The 8,412-nt window shown below is 37.9% G+C and overlaps 1 pseudogene; it reads left to right on the top strand.

Annotated features, from left to right (window-relative positions):
* Positions 1-4,413: 4,413 nt before the first annotated feature.
* Positions 4,414-5,447, top strand: LOC117090395 (annotated as a pseudogene).
* The last annotated feature ends 2,965 nt before the right edge of the window (positions 5,448-8,412 follow it).

Here is an 8,412-nt window from a genome sequence, read left to right as displayed (position 1 = left end):
TAAGACATAGTTCCAAATAAGTTTATTTTTACGGTAAAATCCTGGCCCTTCTGTCTGGGAGACCTTTCTAGTCCTTTACATGTCAGCACTACCACTTATGCTAATATTATAATTGTGTGTTTATCAGTATTTTAACATAATTTTTCTTAGTTTTGCCTGAAAAAGGAGACTAAGAAATAAAATGCCCAATGCTGATGAAGGTGTATATTATGGATATTTTAATGTATTTCTGGTGGGAGTATATATATTTGAACCAAAACCAGTTTGACTATAAGACTTGAGTACCAAGTTTTAATATTTGGTATCTTAAATTTTGTTAACTTGTTTATAACTAAACAGGATAAAAAATTATTAATGTGGAGATGACCTTCCCTCTACCGCAAGAGAGAATGCTGACTTTGTGTGTTTCATTCCAGCGTCCACCTGCTTTCCCCCAGAGAAAACTCATCTTCTGCTAGGCTGTAGTGATGGACTTTTGATATGTAGAATTCAAAATTGGGAACGGGTGAAGGCAGGGAGAGAAAAACTAAATTGATCTGGGATAACTTTAAAAAAATAACTGATAGAGGGGGATAGAGAGAAAGAAAGTAGCTGAGAAAAGGGGAAAAGGAAATATTGGATTGTGGTTTATAAGTAAGAGGCTCCAGAATAATGTGGAGTTGCAGAGAATTGAAAAGAAGAGGAAAATGTGGGAAATGTTACTGAGGTATATGAATGGAATTTATTCACAATTTTAGAAGAGAGCCAAGTAAATTATTATAAGTCCTTTTAAAAATGTTTTGCGGGCCGGGCGCGGTGGCTCAAGCCTGTAATCCCAGCACTTTGGGAGGCCGAGACGGGTGGATCACGAGGTCAGGAGATCGAGACCATCCTGGCTAACACCGTGAAACCCCGTCTCTACTAAAAAATACAAAAAAAACTAGCCGGGCGAGGTGGCGGGCGCCTGTAGTCCCAGCTACTCAGGAGGCTGAGGCAGGAGAATGGCCTAAACCCGGGAGGCGGAGCTTGCAGTGAGCTGAGATCCGGCCACTGCACTCCAGCCCGGGCGGTAGAGTGAGACTCCATCTCAAAAAAAAATGTTTTGCCTATGTATACTCAGGCTGGAGTTCAGTGATGTGATCAAAGCTCACTGCAGCTTCCAACTCCTGGGTTCAAGCAATCTTCCTGCCTTAGCCCCCTGCTGATACACATTCTTTGACAACATCCTTTTTTATAGCGGTGGGGAGACGGAGTCTTGCTCTCACTCTCTCACCCAGGCTGGAGTGCAGAGGGGCAATCTTGGCTCACTGTAACCTTCGCCTCCCAGGGTCAGGTGATTCTCCTGCCTCAGCCTCCTGAGTAGCTGGAACTATAGGTGCATGTCACCACGCCCAGCTAATTTTTGTATTTTAGTAAAGACAGCCTTTCACCGTGTTGCCCAGGCTGGTCTCGAACTCCCAAGCTCAGGCAGTCCACCCTCCCCGGCCTCCCAAAGTGTTAGGATTACAGGTGTGAGCCACTGCACCCAGCCGACAACATCTTTTTGATGGCAACATAACATTCTATCCATTGAACGTGCTGCAGTTAATGTACTATTCCTCTATAATTGGATTTATATTATTTCCAATTTTCTGCTATTTAAAAAACACACTGTGATGAATATGCTTATGCTCACAGCTTCTTACGACTTTTTTCAGTAGGATAGATTCACAGAAGTAGAATTATGGTGTGGAAGTTATAAATGTTTTATTTTGTCAAATTATTGTTTGTTTAAATGTATCAATATACATAATCCTACCAAAAAGATATGACAATATCCATCATATGTACCATCAACATTGACTATTTTTATCTTAGGATCTTTTTTATGTAATTTTTAAAAATTTTTTGATATGCTTACCAGATCATACATTGGATAAACTTCCCTATTCTCTTAGGAAAACAGTGACTCATCTTAAATTTACTTTCCATTTACTTCTTGAAAAAATCTTTAACAGATCATCCCTTATGTTTTTCCCAAACTCTCTCTCTTTTCTATCTTCCTTCCTTTCTGCCTATCTTCCTGCTTTACCTTCCTGCTTTATTGCTTTCCTCTCATTTTTTGGTAAAGCTGTTTCATATTAGTTTTGGAATAAATTTAAAAAGAACAAAAACAAGCTCTACCCTGATAATGATAATCTTGAGCACTTTTAGCAATGCAAAGAGGACTCATTGACTCACAAAGTCTCCCTGTCCCATTTCATGTATCTTATTTGTGCCTGGCAGCAATACAAAAATAAGATCCAATCTGTTCTGTACAAAATGCCCTTCAAATATCTGAAGATAGCTGACTAAGTAGTCTCTTCTCTATGCTAAAGTGTCACAGTAATTTTAACCTTTCCACAAGCAACAGCATTTTTGAATGCTTCACTAACCTGCTCAGGTTTCTCTGGACACACTCTTAACTTTCTCAGAACAGCAGGATTTCAGCTGTGGCATTATATATCATTCGTACAACTACAACTGAAAATAATTGTCGATTGTGGAGGAAATGCCCTTTAGGAATGGATTCACACAATTACCTAATATTGCTCAGTTTTAGGAAGCAGTTTTTCTCTCCTTAAAGAGAACTATATACTGAATCATGGTTTTCTTTCATAGAGTGGTTGTGAAAATTAATGATATTTAGGCCAGGTGCGGTGGCTCACGCCTGTAATTCCAGCACTTTGGGAGGCTGAGGCAGGCAGATCACCTAAGGTCAAGAGTTCAAGACCAGCCTGGCCAACATGGTGAAACCCTGTCTCTACTAAAAATACAAAAAAAAAAAAAAAATTAACTAGGCGCGGTGGTGCATGCCAAGTAATTCCAGCTACTCGGGAGGCTGAGGCAGGAGAATCGCTTGAACCCAGGAGGCAGAGTTTGCAGTGAGCCGAGACTGTGCCACTGCTCTCCAGCCTAGGCAACAAGGGTGAAACTCCACCTTGAAAAAATAAGAAAGAAAAAAGAAAGAAAGAAAGAAAATTAAAGTATCTAAAACACTGGCTGGCATAATGTTCAATAAATGTTAATTATATATTAGTAACTAATTTTTTTTTAGAAGTTATCTGAGTATCTGTTTGCCCCTTGGTCTATGGATGTAGACTAAGAAGAATAGAAGGATGGAATTGAAATGAAATAATAAGCAAAAAAAATTAAGAAGTATTGCAATGTCAAACCAGGTGGACCTCTCTGAGGGTAAGAGGTGGGCCTTGTCTTTCTTCCATGAATGGAATCTTGGCTCCCATATTTTTAGAAAAAGAAATAAATATTTTTTAAGGGCATATTTCTTAGTTATTATTTCTCTCCTTGATAAATGGAGGCAATATTTTAAAAATCTCAACAGCGCCACCGGTGGGAAAAACCAACTGGGATGCTGTTTAACCAAAAGTGAAAAGAGAGGAGACCAAGGGTTGGACATTGTTGTTTTGCCACTGAGGGCCCCGAGCTCTCCTAGGCCTTTTAATCATATCAAGTAGGATATTCTAGAATCGGCCAGCAGCTGGGGCTCTAGAAGTCAGAGATCAGAGCCAGGCAAGGCTCTGGTCTCCCAAACCTGAGCCTCTCCTCTTAGCCGCAGCCTCCCACCAAGGGCCAGCCCCGGACATCTTTCCCACCTGACCTGCTCTCCATACAGAATTCCTAAAGGGTTACTGGCCAGGAGGCACAGATATAGGTTAGATTTTCTGGTTGTATTTCTCCACACCCTCATTAAAAGTCTTATTCTGTTGTATTTATTTTAGTGGCATTATAAATTAAAAACAGGCTGGGCACAGTGGCTCACGCCTGTAATCCCAGCACTTTGGGAGGCTGAGGCGGGTGAATCACTTGAGGCCAGGAGTTTGAGACCAGCTTGACCAACATGGTGAAATCTTGTCTCTTCTAAAAACACAAAAATTAGCCAGGCATGGTGGTGCATGGCTGTGGTCCCAGCTACTCAAGAAGCTTGAGGCAAGAGAATAACTTTAACCCAGGAGGCAAAGGTTGCAGTGAGCCAAGATGACATCACCACCCTCCAGCCTGGGTGACAGAGTGAGACCCTGTCTCAAAAAAATTTAAAAAAATTAATGACAATTCTATAAACATTTTATTTGAACCCAATTCAGTGGAACTATTACTTTTCTTGATCAAGATGTTTCTTTTAGTGCAACCTAAGGATTTGTTTTAAATTAGAATCATTACTAAATAACAGAAATAACATTTTTCTGTACTCTTATCATCTGTGTGTAGGTAAGATAGTTATGCATCAAAAGGAAAGAAAATGCTTTGATTCCTGTAATGACTGCTTCCTGCAAAGCAGCCTCACGTGGAACCTCTTAGTCTCAGCATCTGGAGCTCCAGAAAAGGAAAATTTCAAGTCAGATAGAATTCTATGTATATCATTTCTTTGGAACCTTCAGCCCTCAAGATTTCAACAGCATGACCTCAGTTTCAACATAGTTGCCCTTAGTTCTCATGTCACTCTTTTGATGCTGCCTGTTGTTGAAGCAGAAGAAGCCAGTGATATAATCGCTCTCTTGTTAGGTGTGGTTCTCAGCATTACAGGCATTTGTGCTTACTTGCAGGTATTTGCACTAGAAAGATATGGACACATGTGACTTTGAAGGGCCTACTGAATCAAACCTCAGCCTGAAAACCTTTGTGCTATTGAGGCTAAACTTGAGCTTTGGTGTCTGAAAGTTTTCAAGAATCTGTAAATAGGGGAGTTTTACATTCCTCATTGTTTCCATGAAATGGGAACAAACAGATATATGTATATATATGGAAAAAGGAAAGTTTTCTTTACAACAAATTATGCACTGAAAAATTCAGCCTATGATTTGTATTTGCTGGGCAGAAAGGCAGTCAAAGAAGTAAGATGGCTGAAATTTTCGTAATAGTTCATAGTTTTAAATTTTCAAAGCACATAAAATAGAAAGAAGGAAGTTCTTGCCCATAAGTCTAGGAAATCACCACTGTTCATTTGTAATCACTGCCTCCTGAATCGTTGCAGTCTTTTCTCCATATTTTTATTAGAATTTTGTTTTGTTATCTGCCGAGTTGATATTGTATTTAGATATCAAATAGCCAAAAAGGGGAACTTTTTATCTCTGGGGGAAAATAAACATTTAGAAAAATGCATTCAGTGTATCTAATACTGAAATGCAGAAAAGATTTAAAGACATTGGCATGGAAAAGAAATTTAATGTTAAAAAAAACCTTTATATTAAATGAGTAACATCCTCCTGATGAGAAGTAGTATATTAAATATAAACCCATTATGTTGTTGAAAAAAAAGAAAATCCTTTAATTACAGTTCAGTTTAAGTACTCTTTAATTGTAAGACAATTAGTTCATGTTCTTTTTTGGTAGATTAATTTATGTGCTAGGAAACAAAAGATGAACAAGACAGACATAGATGTCTAGATTGTGGCTAAACTGAGTTTTCACTTAGAACTACTTCTGAAAATATTTCATCTTCATCTGAGGAAATTTTATCTTTTTATCAGACACTTTTTTTTTTTTTTTTGAGACAGAGTCTTGCTCTGTTGCCTAAGCTGGAGTGCAGTGGCGAGATCTCAGCTCACTGCAACCTCCACCTCCCTGGTTCAAGCAATTATTCTGCGTCAGCCTCCTAAGCATGTGCCTGGAATTACAGGCACATGCCACCATGCCTGGCTAATTTTTTTGTATTTTTAGTAAAGACGGGGCTTTACCACGTTGGCCAGACTGGTCTTGAACCCCTGAACTCAGGCAATCCGTCCCCTTCAGCTTCCCAAAGTACTGGGATTACAGGCGTGAGCCACTGCACCCGGCCTTATATCGGACACTTTACTCAAGTCTACAGATACGAAAATACCTGTAGCGAGGCTTGTAAAACTAGGATAGTAGCCAAATTAATACCAATGTCACTTTAGTTTAGAATTTAAAAGGTATACGATTCCATACAAGAATATAAATAAAACAATATTAAGTTTACTTTTTAAATAGAATCTTTTAAAAAATTAATCACTGCATTACTGTATTTACCTCTTAGAAGAATATTTCCTTGCATGCATTTGAGTATGTGCTAAGTAGAAAATTCCATTGTTTTGAGAAAGAATGCACAAAGGCTTGCAAAGTTGAAATGAGGGCTTTATAACTCTGTCTGCACCACATTTGATGTTAAAAAAGAAACACACCAAGCGAAAAATTGAGGTAGTATCTCAGTGAATTAAGACAGCTCACACACAGTATCTATTTTAATAACAGCATAAAAGTGTGAAAGATTTTCCTGTTGCAAAAACATTTATTAGTCTGTTTAGTTATTTCAGAATCATCCTGCACTTTGCTTAGTAAGACAAACCGTTAATGAGTTACTTGAGGAAGTTAAACACTCGCGTAGAATTGCAAGCCTTAGGTCATATTCCACTATCCAGCTCTCTATCATGTTACTGGGATATTAAGATCTGTTAGAACTGTTCTTTGACTTCATAGTAATAAATGCATCACAGCCTGAAGTAAACAGAGTGATCTTTAAAAAGCCAGGAATTTAGATGTTTTTCATAATGTTTAATATCTATGTTAGAGTCAGCAATTTGGTGAGCAATAAAGTCAATTATCAGCTCTGCCAGTAAATCTCCTGTAACCTTATGAAAAAAGGTCATACTAAACAAGTACATTGAGCACCTCATGCTCATGAATATCAGTGACTTTCCCAAAATATTCTAGTTATTCAAAACTTAATTTCAACTCTAATGATGAGAAATACAGCCATACCTCACATAACAATGTTTGGTCAGTAACAGATTGCATATATGATAGTGGTCCCATAAGATTATTATTCCTTTTAAAAATTGTACCTTTTTCATATTTAGATGCACAAATACTTGCCATGGTGTTATAATTGCCTACATATCCAATACAAAAACATGCTGTTCAGGTTTATAGCCTGGGAGCATTAGGCTATATCGTATAGCCTAGGTGTATGGTAGGATAGACCATGGAGGTTTGTGTCTATGATGTTTGCACAGTTATGAAATCACCTAACAGTGAATTTCTCAGACTATATCCCATTGTTAAGCAACGCATGGCTCTATATATGACTTACTCATTAAATAACTCAGTCACTTATTAACTGCCTACTATGCGTCAGGCATTATACCAGGTAGGGAATACAAAAATAAGATATCTTCTTATTTTTGAAGAACACATATCTAGTTATGGAAAAAATTAAACAAATAATTATAATACCATGTGATATAGAAGTATATTATTTATAACATTCCTAGAGGTGGCATTTGTACTGGTCTGGAAATACAAGTATAAGTTTTTGTCAGGCAGCAAACGGAAGGAGGGACATCCTTCAGATATCCTACTGTCTTTGTTATAAATTATTAAGCACAATTCACAAGTGGTATTTCTAGCATGATCAAATTTAATGAAAATATAACAATTTTATTACACTATGTATTTATTATGCTGTTATTAATGTTAATATCAGGTGATTTACATATATTGTAAATTATTTTCTTCTTAAGTATCATATGTCATAAGTAACATTAATTCTTCCTTGGTTTTAAGGTTCTTAAACTCTTTAATGGCTCTAAAAGTTTTCCAGATGTGATCGAGTACACTCAGGTGGTACGACCATGGACTTCAAAAGTTTTTAAAAGTCTTTCTGCTGTCAAAATATGCATAACAAGTTTAATAAGCGATTTTTCTGCCTTAGGGTATAAAAGTAGAACTTTTTTTCTAAATGACTTCAATTCTGTTTTATCAAATCCCTCTGACTCATCTCTTAATGATACCTCAGGAAAATCCCATAGATTTTCAGTCATATTCAGTTATTTAAAATTCAGCCTAGTTTGACCTACATTTTTTCCCCCCCGAGACAGAGTTTTGCTCTTGTTGCCCAGGCTGGAGTGCAGTGGCGCGATCTCAACTCACTACAACCTCCGCCTCCCAGGTTCAAGCGATTCTCCTGCCTCAGCCTCCCGAGTATCTGGGATTACAGAAGCCCACCACCATGCCCAGCTAATTTTTTGTATTTTTTGTAGAGACGAGGTTTCAGTATGTTGGCCAGGCTGGTCTTGAATGGTGCCTAGTTTTACCTACTTCTGTGCACGAGTGTCCCTTCCCCATCAATGTTAGCCAGCTTGTTGTCCAAGGGACTTGAAACGGGAAGGGAAACTCCTTCCTTCACTCCTAGTTAGAGCTCTTGACAGATAAGTATGGTAGAGTCTCCTTCAGCCCAGGTATAATGAACGATAGATTATGAACTTCATTATTTGTTTATGGGAAGTCAATGAATCCATTAAGACTTTTATTTACTGTTATCAACCAAGGCATTCAGTGATGTAGGTCTTGTGTGAACTCAGAATATGACATTTCACAGTTTGTAGTATGTGGTAGCTGCTTTATAACCATACAATACTGTTCATTCAAAAAGATTTATTA

This window comes from Trachypithecus francoisi, unplaced genomic scaffold (assembly GCF_009764315.1).
Source record: "Trachypithecus francoisi isolate TF-2019V2 unplaced genomic scaffold, Tfra_2.0 Lachesis_group11, whole genome shotgun sequence".
NCBI classification, from domain to species: Eukaryota; Metazoa; Chordata; class Mammalia; order Primates; family Cercopithecidae; genus Trachypithecus; species Trachypithecus francoisi.
The sequence above is the reverse complement of the archived record's forward strand: the minus strand, read 5'-3'. Positions and strand labels throughout refer to the sequence as shown.